This window comes from Trichosurus vulpecula, chromosome 3 (genome assembly GCF_011100635.1).
Source record: "Trichosurus vulpecula isolate mTriVul1 chromosome 3, mTriVul1.pri, whole genome shotgun sequence".
NCBI classification, from domain to species: domain Eukaryota; kingdom Metazoa; phylum Chordata; class Mammalia; order Diprotodontia; family Phalangeridae; genus Trichosurus; species Trichosurus vulpecula.
This window is the reverse complement of record NC_050575.1, coordinates 350,493,211-350,507,522: the sequence shown is the minus strand read 5'-3', so window position 1 is coordinate 350,507,522 and position 14,312 is coordinate 350,493,211.

The window sequence follows — 14,312 nt, the reverse complement described above, 5'->3', positions numbered from 1 at the left end:
TATTAGCACACCCATAGTCCCCTCTCCCACCTCGCCCCCACCCCAAAGGTAAGAAAGTGTATTTTTTAACCTCATCCTCAGAGCCAGGCTTGGTCATTGGAATTTTACAGTATTCAGTTTCTTCTTTGCTATTTTGCTTTTCATTTACATTGTAGTCATTGCATTCCTGTTTATTTCATTCTGCATCAACTTATGTGTCTCCCTTCCCACACTTCTGATAAGGCTTCATATTATTTTTTTATTTCTTAGAGGGCAGTAATATTCCATTACAGCCACAATTTGTTTAGTCATTCCCCAATCCCTGGGTATCGACTTTGTTTCCAGTTCTTTAATACTACAAAAAGTATTACTATAAATTTTTAGGTGAATATGAAGGCTTTTTTCTTTTTTCCTTCTTTGACCTCTTGGGGACCTAACAGTGAGATCTCTGGGTCAAAGGCGGTAGACATTTTAGTCTTTTTTTTTTAAAGAATAATTCCAAATTGTTTTTCAGAATTCTTGAACTAATTCACAGCTCCACCAACAATGTATTAGTGTGCCTATCTTTCCATAAGTCTGGAGGCTCCCTTTGGGTCATTCCATTCAGTCAATTCCTTTCTCTATTCATATTCCTTTCTCACTAGAGCTGTAACCATAAGGGAGACACGGTCCCTGCCTCTGAGGAGATGATCAGTGGAGTTGTTATTATCCTCAAGAGATGAGAAAACTGAGACCTGGAGAGGTCAAGTGACTTGCCCAGGGTCACATAGCAAGTCAGTTACAGAGCTAATACTAAAATCCAGGTTTCTGAATTCCCAGCCTCAGGTCCTGGTCCCAGGGTCACAATGGCTACATAAATGCATATGTGTGGAAAATGTAACTGGGAGAATTGGACTTCTCACCTCTCTAGTCCATCCTTCACAGAGCTACAAAAATAACCTAGTTTTTAATTTTTAAAAAACTAGTTACTCTGAAAGCATAGGTTAACACTTACATACCCTGGGTCATGGTTAATATGCTACTCATACTTGTCAATCTTACATCACAACATTTTATTACATTAGTAAACTAGAATTTGTTCAAATTTTCCCGTTGTTAGTCATTTAGGTTGCTTCCCACATAATATTTCTATTAAAATCTTTTTAAAGTTCTCTTTTTTTTGCTGTTTTTTTTTTCGTTATACTTTCAGGGTACATTCCCCAAAATGGAATGATTAGGTCAAAGAGTATTTTTTTAAACTTTTGCTGCACTGCCAGAACATTCTTCTTAAAAATTCAAGTTTGCAATTCTACCAGCAATGAATGAGTGTATCTATTTCTCCATATTCTGTCACCAAGGTAGTTCTCTATAGTCATTGATTTTTTTTTCTTCTTGCTCATGTTGTTTGCCTTTTTTGGCTTTTAAATGTGATCTCTGCTACTGGGGCCCATGAGGCACTATCCCAACTTCTTGTGCTGGGAGTTAGGGGCCTGGTTTCTGGTTTTCTGTTCCGGGGCCTCAGGTGCTGGCAGCTGGATGTTGTAGTGGTCTGATAGTTTACCTGGTGCTGAGCTGGAGCTGGTGGTAGTGGCTGGTATGTCCCTGGTATTGCTGCTTGCCTGCTCCTCCACGGTAAGGCTCAGGATCTCCCACTGGTCCACTGAGGTGGGGCTTGCTGCTGGCTTGCTGGGATGCCTCTCGTTCTGTACTGGTTCCCTTCAGCCACAGCAAGAGGGATCTTTCCTGTTAATCCCCCTAGCCTTCCGAGCTAAAAGATTGCTATACCCCATCTTTCTGCTGGCTCCACTATTCCAGGATTTTTCCTGAGGCAATATTCTTTGGGCTGTTCAAAGTCTATAAGGGAGGGTGAGAGCAACTTACTGCTTACTCTGCCATCTTGGTTCTGTATTCTAATTAATATTACAAAGTGTTGCTTTTTTGTTATTGCATTGCCAAAGAAATTTTCCTATTACTTCCTATTACATGGTTTAACCATGTAACTCCCTACTCAAAAACCTGCAGTGATTTCCAATTACCTATATCAATGGTTCGCAGATTTTTTGATCTCAGGTCCCTGTTGCACTCTTAAAAATTATTGAAGACCTCAAAGAGCTTTTGTCTATGTGGGTTATATCTATTTATATTTGGCAAATTAGAAATTAAAACATCTTACTACTATTATGAAAATAGTTTTTACTTCAAGGACTCACTGAAAGTGTCTTGAGGAGCTCCAGGAATCCCTGGACCACACTTTGAGAACCACTGACCTAGAGGACATGATAAAAGTGTGTTGGCATGAAAGCCTTCTACAGCCTGGTTTCAGTCTTCTACAGGCTGCTTAGGTCCTCCTTTTCCAATGTTCATGCACGCTAAAGTCCAAACTCAACCATGGTTGGTACCTTATCTCTTCATCTCCACAAATTCAGAGCTCCATACATAGGCTATTCTCAGTGCTTGAAGCAGATTGCCTCCAAATCTTTACTTTTTGAAACTAATACAATCATGGATTTAAAGGTAGAAGTTTTCTAATGCAATTGTCTCATTTTGTAGATATGACAGAGGTTGAATTAGCTTACAGGGACCATTCTGGCAAGTAACTCTTTGATGAGAGATAGAGAAGGGGCCTCTCTTCCCTCACCCTGGTAGCTTGGCAGCTGCAAGAGTTCAGAAGCTAAAGCAAATTTTTTAGTTTAGGTGAACCTAACACTGAATTTCAAAGCTGCCACCATTGTTTTATGTTTTTTCTTGTGTATAGTGACTAAGCAGAAATCCTGAAGGAGTTGTTTCTAGCCTTGGAGACAGACAACCTTGTGAGTTCAAGAGACTGGGAGCCCCTGGGTCTTCAGCCAGTGCCAGCAACATTTTGGGAGGAGGCCAGGGCAACTACTCTATCACTCCTTGGAGAAGACAAGCCCTGACTGAAAGATAAGCCCAACACTTAGCCCAGCAGAGAAAAGGTAAAGGTAGAATACAGATTCAGCACAAAATGCTTCATAATTTAACGTTTCAAGTATAGACCTCCCAGAAAGTATAACAGTAATTAAAAGTTATTATTGTAACTTGTTCAAGTCTTTGTTAATGAACACCTATAAATCTCTTGAGTTTAGCATTTGAAGTTAGGGTTAGGAGAAAATAAAATAGCTGTCCTATACCTGATTTACATTGTACTTTGAGCGCCTTGATTTTGAGGAGATCCTAGATATGAGTTAAACCAGAGTTTTAGGTGAATTTCCTGAGATCTCAAAAGTTGGGGTAGATAGATCCAGAGAGTATGAGAAAAAGAGCCTTACTCCTCTCTTCAGAAGGTTGGCTCCCCCAGGACCAAGTGGTCCTGTTTCCAGAATAAAGAAAGTGAGAGAGCTAGGCTCCCTGGGCCCAGCAGCAGTTCAGTGTGTTGTTACAATAGTAGAAACTCTTTGCTAAAACTCTCTGAGTAAACTATTTCTATAGTGTTCCCCTGATATTTAAGTCTAGTTACTCTGTCAAAAAAGGAAACGGGTTTAGTCTGGAATGACCTGTTTTTAATGAAGCCAGCTGGCTCTCCATGATCACCACTTTCTCTTCTAAATGTTCACTAACCATCCCTTTAATAATGCATTCTAGATTTTTTTTTCAGAAATCAAAGTCAAATTCACTGGCCTATGGTTTGCAAAATACATTTACTACTTTTTAAAAAAAACATCAAGAAAAGATTTGTCTTTGGCCAGTCCTCTAACACCACTCCTGTTCTACACAGTGTTTCAAGAGTCACTAACAAGAGTGGGAAAGTAGGACTTTAAGAACAATATACACAATGACTTAAATAATATAAAGTCGTCACTACAAGGCAACAAAACACCAGTCAAGCGCAAGGGTCGATGTTAGTACCATGCTATCAAAGTTCAAAGGCACACCTTTCCTTTCTTTTAATATCACGTGAAAATTTACAAAAGTGGACAGTGACACAGTGCAGTTTTAACCTGCATTTAGGGAAATGCATGTTAGGGGTTGTTTAGGGGTTTATTGAGAAATATATGTTGTATCAAAATAAAATGTACCAATAGTTAGGCTTAAAAAAAAAGATCACTGATAGGGGCTCAACAGTCACATCCAATAATTCTTTTGGTATCCTAGGATATATCTCATCTGGCACAGGAGATTTGAAGTCAGCAAGCGCAGCTAAGTGTTCTTTTTCTTTCTCCCTATTCATCGTGAATATCAGCTCCCTATCGACCATCTTTACCCTTTTTTTTTCATTCAAAACATCTTCTTTGGCAAAGAAAACAGTGGCGCAAAAAAGTGTTGGGCAGATTTGTCTTTTTCTTCATCATCAGTTATCATTGTCCCAGTTATCACCCAAAGCAATGATCTTATCCCTTTTTTGATCTTTCTCTTTCTCGAAATACAGTTTAACAGCCTCAGCTCATTTTAAGTTTCAGGGTTTCTGACGCTAGTCTTATGGTATTGGGGCCACATTTTTGCATTCACTGCCCTTATTCTCAGTGATCTATTTAAAATCTAAATTGGGTGGTGAGGCCCCAGTGCATTTAGTTCAGACTCATTCAACAACTTCCCTTTTTCCTCTTTATCTGAATTATTTCTTTGGGTCTTCAAGAGAGTCTCTTACCCAAGGGTATGCTGGAACCAGCTCTTACTGACTCTCCAGATCCGGTTCTTAAATTTTCATTGTTAGTATCTATGACTTGGAAATCAGCAAACATTACAAATCAGAGCTTAATTTAGCGTTTTGTTGATTTTCTAGGCTTAAAGTGATAAAGAAAATGTGAATAAGGCAGATTAAATATGCATACATTTGGGGCAGTTAGGTGGCATGGTGAATAGAGCACCGGTCCTGGAGTCAGGAGGATCTAAGTTCAAATCCAGCCTCAGACACTTGACACATTTGCTGTGTGACCTTGGGCAAGTCACTTAACCCCAGCTGCCCTGTGGATATATTTTTTTCTGGAAAGTTGCTAAATATTTATCAGCACATAGGAGAGCTCTACTCCCATCCCTCCACTGTTATCTTCCCCCAGAATTTTAGTCCATGAGATTCTTCCTGTACTTTCTCTGAACACTGAAATCCACGTGCATGTCAGACTATGCTTACATTTTAAACATAGATTAACACTCAGTTAGCTGTGACAGAAATACAAATAACATACATTCTGTGCAGGTCATTGCAAAATTCCCACTGTTCTTCATACTTGCCAGATGTGAGATCCTTGGTCTTTTGCCATTCTTGCTGGTGTCTCCCCTTAAGAAACACTTCCCCTGACCTCTCTTCTCCACCTATCCATTTTATTCATCCTTCAAAATCTAACTCAAGCACTGGCTCCTCCATGAAGTCTAACCTGAATGTCACTATCCCCCATCCTCACTCCCAATAACCTCTTCCTCTGAACCAAACAATCAAGCATTTAATTATGCACTCCTTTACAATACTCTCTCATTGTTTCATGGGCATGAGTCTGGTCTCCTCAGGTAGACCATAAGCTCTTTGAGAGCAGAGACCACTCCTGTTGTCTTGTATAGAGCTGGGCAAACATATCCTTACTGAATGACTGGTTGTCAAGGCACTTATTATCTCTTGGCCTTGGCTACTTCACCTGTTAAATAAGAAAAACGATGTATTATGTATTTAAAAGTAAAAAGTCTTTAAGTAGGTAATGCATCATTGAAGGTTATGATTTGAGATACCTTCCAATCCTGAGCCTAAAGTAATCTCGTGATGAAAAGCCCTACTGTTTAGGTTCTAATCATAAATCTTTCTTAAATTTTTATCTTAATTTAATGTAGGTACATCTTTTATCTTTTTTGCTTCTTTGCAAACCACAAAATTTCCATATACATAAGAGAATTTTTTAAAAGATTGTACTTCTGAAACTACACATCGCTATTTTGTGAAGTTTGCTTTTCCTTTTAAGTATGTAAGAAATTGCACCTATATCTTTCAAAGCAATCCTGCTTGTCTATGCTTCTCCCTAGCTTCCCTTCTGTTCTATTCTCTTCATTAAAAATAATAATAAAAGATTACCTCAAAAACTCTCTTTTCTTTCTTTCTCTCTTTCTTTCTTTTTTCTTCTTTCTTTCTTGTTCTTTTTTTTTTTGGCTGTACTATCCCTCTACCACTTTACTCTTCTACCCCACCACTGGGAGAAAGAGAAAGATTGTTAAACAAATAGACATAGTCGAGGAAAACATTCTCCCATTGGCTGTGTCCAAAAATGTATGTCTCATTCTGTATCTGCTGACTATAAATCATAAAGCCAGTTACCATCGTTATATCCATCCCCATTAGGCCGCTATTCTAAAAGACTTTATTACCACTTATCTAGCCTGTTACAAGAACTACCTATTAGGTCTTCCCTCATTTCCATGTAGTATACCATCCTCCATACTATTTTCAAAACAATCTTTCTCATTCATACATCTGATGTTAACATTACTCTCCTTAAAGGTATTCACTGGCTCCCTCCCAAGTAAAAATCATAATTCCTTTCCTTCACTTTTAAGGCTCTCCACAATCTGGTACCCCGCCCCCCCACCTTTCCCATATTCTCTCATACTATGCCCCACCACCTACTCCATTTTCTAGTCAAACATTACCACACAGTGTCCCCAAGCGTACTTCATGGTTCTGGCTTCACACTTCAATATGCCAAGGCTCTCGTACCATTTCTTCTTTACCTGCTTTCAACCCAACTCAAATGCCACCTCCTCCCTAATCCCAGCCAATTGGCAATGGCCTTTGCTCCCTTGGATTTTACATTGTACTTTACACCTCTGATATTCTTACCATGTATTATTTTGTACTGTAGTTATACATATATGTCATATCCATCTATTATTGGAACAAGAAATCTATGAGGACAGAAAGTCAATCCCATATAATCTGGAGACCCCAGCATTGTGCTCTGAGCATAGCAGGTTTAGTAAATTGAATTAACTACAGAAATAGCTTCAACTGGAATGGGTACCTTATAGACTATCAGTGGATTCATGGTATAAAAAAGCCCTTCAAAGCACTTGTTAGCTTCTTAGGGCCTCCTTACTGGTGTGGCCCACTGAACACTGACTTTTGGTGCAATGCCATTCAATCCAAAAATCATTTTTCAGTCCTATCCAGGCATTTAACATTCCAGCCAAACTAGACTGCCAGTTATTCTCCAACTCACCATTTCATGCATTTGTACAAACTATCTCTCCTTATCTCTGGCTCCAAAAATACTAATCTTTCTTCAAAGCTCATCTCTCCCACTTTTCCCCTGTCACCTTCTTTAAATCCCACCCTCATTACTTTGGGGTATTTTCAATCAGCAAAAAATCAGCCTTCGTTCCCTCTCACATCACCCCTACCCCATTCACCAAATAGGAATGAAAAGAAAACAAAACCCCTGTTACAAACAGATATAAGCAAACAAAACAAATTTCTGTATTGGCAATGCCAAAAAAAACAGCCACCATATTCTATCATACTATATATACATATATATATATATACTATCAGAAGGTAGGTAGCATCTTTCATCATTAGTTTCATCATTAAAATTGTGTTTGGTCATTATATGGATCGGAGTCCCTAATTCTTTCCAAGTTGTTTGTCTTTACCATGTTGGCATCATATAAATTGTTCTCTCGGTTCTGTTCACTTCACTCTTTATCAGTTTATATAAGTCTTCCCAGATTTCTCTAAAACCCTCCCTTTTATCATTTCAGTACATTAGTGTTTCATCACATTTATAATCCATAACTTATTCAGCCATTCCCCCACTTGTAGGTAACCCTTAAGATTGTTCTTCATCATCTCAAAAAAATTTATAAATATTTTTGTACATCCTTAGCTGGAGTTTGTTTTGCTTAGGGCAAATTGCTCTCTTAATCTACCCTCCCTCTAATTCCCTGTCACCTCTTCCCCTTCTATTTCCCTGTTTAGTGAAATGTCTTTCTGTACCCAGCTCTCTCTGTGTGCTTATTCTTCTCTCTTTGACTTTTTCAAAGTGAGGTTGAAGTGTCAGCCATCCTCCTAATCCCCTCCTCTTTGTTTATGTAGATTTCTACTTTTCTTCTCTGGTTATGTAAGATAATTTTCCTTAACCTTCCTTTACCTTTCCCCTCAGCCAGTATATTCCTTTTACCTTGACTTTCCATTCTTCTCTTAAGATCAAGATGTAACAGAACTACTCCCAGGTTTTGTATTAATTAGACTAGCTCTATGAACCCTGATGATGTTAAGGTTCAGAGGAGACACATGTCTTATCTCTCCATCTTTGAATGTAAGCAGTTTATACGTGTCTAGTACCTTACAACTGCTTGCTTCGTTTACCTTTTTGTGTTTCTCTTAACTCCTGTGTTTGACCTTCAAAATTTCTATAGAGCTATGGTCTTTTCATCAGGAATGCTTGGAAATCCTCTATTTCGTTAAAGATCTATTTTTCCTCTATAGGATTATACTCTTTTTTGATAGGTAATTTTAAGCCTAGATCCTTTGCCTTTTAGAATATTACATTACAACTTATCTGTTCCTTCATAGTGGTGATTACAAAATGGTGTGTCCTAACTACAATTCCTCACTACCTGAATTCTTTCTTTTTGTCTGCTTATGGTATTTTTAATTTGACCTGGAAGCTCTGATTTGAGCTATACTATTTCTGGGAGTTTTCATTTGGGGATTTCTTTCAGGAGGTGATCAGTGGAGTCTTTCTGTTTCTACTTTGCCCCCTGATTCTAAAGATCTGAGCAGTTTTCTTTTAAGATTTCTTGAAATATGTCGAGACTCTTTATTTGGTCATAGTCCTCAGGTAGTCCAGTGATTCTTAAATTTTTTCTCCTCAATCTATTTTCTAGGTCAGTTGTCTTTGCTATATGATACCTTACATTTTCTTCTATTTTTTCAGTCTTTCAACTTTGTTTTAATACCTTTGTAGTCTCATAAAGTCATTGGCTTCCATGTGGTCCATTCTTATTTTCAGGGAGTTTGTTGCTAATGCAAGGTTTTGTACCTCTTGTGCCAAGCTGTTAATTCCTTTTCCAATTCTTTCTTCTACAGCTTTCATATGATTTTTCTTCTAACAATCTCATTTTATTTATTAAAAAAAAGCATTTTAAAACTTTTTTTTAAACTCTTGCTGCATCTCTTCCAGGAATTCTAGTTGATTCTGTGCCAAAATGTATTTTTCTTTGAGGCTTTACTTGTAGATGTTTTGAAGTCAGTCTCTGCCTTTGTGTCTGTAACATCCCTCTCTCCATAATAGCTTTCTATGATGGGATTCTTTTCTTGTTTGTTGATTCTTTCAGTTTACTTCTCGACTTTGGATTTGATGTTAGGGCCAGGCTCTATGCACTTCTGGAGGAAAGGCCTTTTTGCTGCCTTCTTGGGGTATTAACAGCTCAGACCAGGGACCTATAAGTTTTCAGGGCTTCCAAAGTAGTCTGATTCAAGGCAAAGTATGATTTCTGCCCCTCATGTCTGAGCTCTGCAAGTTCTTGACCTTAGTTTGGGTCTGAGAACAGGAAACTATTGGACTCAGATACTATCAACCAGCTAGTTCACAGTGACGGAATAGGAATCTCTCTCTTGGTCTAGGATTTCTATCCTGGTTATTCCTCTGAAAGCTTCAGACTGGCCTAGAAGCTGGAACTGAGACCCCATTCTATTCCTGGGCTCTGAGTCACACAGCAGCTGCTTGCTTCTGGACTTCTTGGTGCATAGTCCAGTACCTGCTTTTGATTCCTACCTTGGAATACCACTTTAGGTACATTTCTCTCTTCAGTCCATCATGGATCTGTGACCCATAGTGCCTTTCCCTTGATCTCAAGTGCTCCTGGACAAACCTGGCCCCCCCACTGACCTCTCAGTCTGTCTCCATATGCTGACCTATGCTGGAAAAATGACTCATTATGACTTTTCCTTGGATTTCCCCATTAAGATTCAGTCTGGTACATTTTCTATATATGTTTAGAGAAGTTTGGGGGGAAGAAAGCCCACTGTACAACTTCTTACTACTCTACAATCTTGGCTCCACCTCCCCCATTATCATATATATATACATACTATGTAATTATATTATATTATACTCATGTATGTACATGCTGAAACCCCCAGGTCAAGAGTCCTTAACCTAGGGGTAGCTAGGTGATGCAGTGAGTAGAGCACCAGCCCTGGAGTCAGGAGGACCTGAGTTCAAATCCAGCCTCAGACACTTAACACATTTGCTAGCTGTGTGACCTTGGGCAAGTCACTTAACCCCAATTGCCCTACCCCCCCCCAAACAAAAACAAAAAGAGAGTTCTTAACCTAGGTCCATTAATAGATTTCAAGGGGTCCATGAACTTGGATGGGGAAAAAAATCTTTACTTTTCCTAATCTCTAATTGAAATTTAAAATTTCCTCCTATTATGAATGTGGGCAACAAATGTTATTATGAGAAGTGGTCCATAGACTTCACCAGACTGCCATAGGGGACCATGATATAAACAAGATGAAGAACCCATTAGGAAGCAAGCACCTTGAGGGCAGGGTCGATTTTTGTTTTCATTTCTGTATCCCCAGCACCTTATATCAGACCTTACACATAATAGAAGCTTAATAAATGTTGGTTGGGTTGAGTTGAATCAAATCAAGTCATATTTTATATATCCCAAGGTGCTTTCACATCCCATGACCTCATTTGTTTCTGACAACATCTGTATGAGGTAGACAGGACAGGTGGTATTATCTCCACTTTCCATAGAGGTAAAATAACCTACTTTAGGTTAAGCAGTCAGTCAGTAGTAGATCTGAGACCAGAACCCAGGGCTTTGCTCACTACATCAAACTTCAATCCTTATCCCATATCCCCATCTTCCCATCCACCATATTTATATAAAGCAAACAGGTGATGCTGACCCACAACAGGCTGGAAACCAACAGTCATCTCCAATGTCCAGAAGATATCCTTAGTCCTCTCAATCCTCAGTCCTCTTTGGCACTGGGCATTCTCCCTACCCTCCAAAGGGAGATACAACCAAAGTCCCACATGAAAGCTGAGTTCCCTATAACCTCATCAAGAAGAGCCCAGGCCCACAAGATGATCAGGGAACTCTGGCTCTGCTCAACTCGCTCCACCTACACAGGGTTCTGGGAAATTGAGAGGTGGTAGATAGAGCCAGCTATAGATTTGTGGTCATTAATCGTAATCCTTTCTGCTCTTCTAGCTTGCTAAGGTGACGTTTGACAGAACTTTCCTTATCTGTTATGTGGGGGAGATATAAATTGATCACTGCTGGGTGCATCACACAACTGTCTGCAAAAAGCTTTCAAAAATAACCAAAGTGAAAGTGATGACAGTGATTGCAGAGTAGGGGAAATGTCCTAATTCTCCCTTCAGGGACCAAAGTTTTCACCAGGCATCTCCAACTGTTCAGACAGCGAGCAGATGCTGTTAAATGGATGGGTTTTGTTGGCTCCATTTCCAGATCCATGCTAGACACCTGTGTACATCTCCTCCTAGCTCTCCACTCCACGCTGGTCGTGGATAGCATCAGCTCTTAAACTGAAACAAAGCACGAGGGCTGAGCTCAGCTGTTCTCTATTTCTTTCTATAGAGTCAGCTCACATCTTTCCTGGAAGAGTGGGTTAGAGACAGTCATTAAGCATTTTGACTGGAGTGTGGGAACTTGAAATTTCTTTCTCTCCAGCTCTTGCTGGGCTAGAAGTTTAAGGGAGAAAGAATAAGTGGAGAGAATAACGAGGTTTTAAGGAAATTCTCCCCCATCCCAGTGGCCTTGGGGTGTCTTTATGATAAATGACTATGAACAATCAGGGCAGCTAGGTGGTGCAATGAATAGAGCACCAGCCACAGAGTCAGGAGGACCTGAGTTCAAATCTGGCCTCAGATATTTGACACTTACTAGCTGTGTGACCTTGGGCAAGACACTTAACCCCAATTGCCTTGCCTTCCCCCGTCCGAAAAAAAATTTTAAAAACTTGTATATACATCTAAAAACAGGAATGACCATTCATTTTTCTCTGATCAATCATGGATTTTAAGCTGGAAGGCACCCTGGAGGTCACTGAGCCCAACTCTCTCATTTTACAAATTGAGAAGAAATGAGGTAATAGATTTGAAAGAGGTTTCTGGCATGGTTAGAATAGATCAACAGGAAAAGGAAATCACCTAGTCGTCCAGGTGAGAGACAGGATTAAGAAGGCAGTCTGGATAAAGTCTGGGAGTGCTGAGGTCCAAAAGTGAATCGAGAAGCAAAGAGCTCAGGATGGGAGACGACACAATCTGGGCCAAGGGAGAGACGGGACAATCCAAGGACTTCCTGATGGAGGGATTCTAAGGACCAGAGGATATTAGGAAAACTCAGCCTGGAGGGGGAGAACCAAGAGGAAGAAGAGAGAAAAGGTGACAATGGGGCTACACTGGTCCTGGAGTCAGAAGAGTTGGGTTTGACCCTACCTGCTGTATAAATTTAGTCAAGTCACTTAACTTCTGTTTGCCTCAGTTTCCTCAGCAGTAAATTGGGGAGAAGAGAAGGAAAGGGAATAAGCGTCTATATAGCGGCTACTGTGTGCCAAGCACTGTGTTAAGTATGTTACAAACATCATCTCATTTGATCCTCACAACAGCCCTGGGAGGTAGGTGCTGTTATTATCCCCGTTTAACATCTGAGGAAACTGAGGCACACAGGAATGATATGTCTTGCCCAGGGTCACCCAACTAGTAAGAGTCTGAAGCAGGATTTAAACTCAGGTCTTCCTGACTCCAGACTCAGTGCTATATCTACTGTACCACCAGCTTCCTGGGGGACTGGGCATAACAATATTATTTTTACCACCTAATTCAAGTGTATGGAAAGTTTAATATAAACTAAAACACTACATGAAGCAGGAGGGAAAAAATGAGTTGTTCCTGTTATAAATAGAGCATCCTGATCCCTCAGAACTTAAGGGAGAGGATGGCCTGGGATAGACAGAGCCTGGATAGAGGCCTCCGAACCCAAGGGGTCTTTGAAGTGAGGCCTAAGGATCTCAGAAATTAGATTTTAAGGGACCTTAGAGATTGACTCTGTCTGTCCTCATCCCTCATTTGTAGATGAGGAAACAAGCGAAGTCAGGGCAGGACTCAGACCTAGGTCCTTTGACTCTAAATGGAGCTGGATGCCATGTTTCTCTTTCCCAGGGACAAGGCCCTGGATGAAACCTAAGTCTGAGCTTCCTTACACAATGAGAGAAAGGAGATGATCATTGGGAGCAGGTTTTGGTATGGATGCCTCACTGTAAGGAGGTCCGTGAAGGATAAGGACTCCCTCCCAAGAAGGGTCTCCCCAGTTTTGAAAGGATGAGAAGGAAATTAACAATTCAAGGGCTAGGTCAAAGAAATGAAGTTCTTTGGTTTAAAAAACAAAAATAAAAATAAAAAAATGACTGGAAACAAGGAACCTCGGTCTGCTTTCCTTTCCAGCTCCTGACAGGGCTGCAGGCTACGAGCAGAGGAGTAGATGGAGGCGGTGTGATGTCAGTCCTGGAGTTAAGTAAGCCCAGGAACTGATAACATCAACAAGCATTGAGGTTTGCTTTGGGTGAGGTGACTCATCCAGGATGGGCCACACAATCGTGGAGCAATTACTGCTTTGCCCATTCTGCCCAGTGTGTGGGATTGGGGAAGAAGAGGAGGGGCCCCCGGGGCCCAGAGTCTCAGCTGTCCTGGAACCTGCCTAGCTGTCTGCTCTCTCAGGGCCCCAGGAAAGTAACAGTACATGGTGTCCCCGGGGCCCCCAGAGCCCGGCACTCATGCAGGAAATGCCCCTCCTGGTTTCGAACTCATATCTCTGAACACAATGTTTTGCTGTGTGTGTGTGTGTGGTTTTTTTTATTTGGGGGAGGTTAGGGGGGTGGTTTCTCCCCAGATGCAACAGGTACGGGTGATTTCTAGAAGCTGATATGTTTGTTCCATCAACCACCCAGCTGATAGACACTGCAGGGGCTGCTCACTAGGGTCACATGGCTCTCTTTAACATTAAGGATAAACTCTGTTCCTCCACTCCTTCTCCGGCGGGGGAGGGAGGAGAGGGGGGCTCCCTCAGCCCTTCTCACCCCCAGATATGAACCAGCCCTCCTCACCCTTTAATCTGAATGATGCCCCTCTCCTTCCTGTGGGGTCTCATTTCCCTATTCTCCAGCTCCTACACTTACATGCCTCCTCCAAATCCCGAGTGCTCGAATTCCTCGAGGAAAGACGTGCTAAGTAGCTCCTTCAGACGTTCAGGGTTAAGGACCTAGGCAACCAAGGGGTCAGAAGGCTGGGATAGCCCCATCTTGACCATTTACTAGCTACATGACCTTGGACAAGTTCCTTCATCTCTTTGATTCTCAATATTCTTCATTT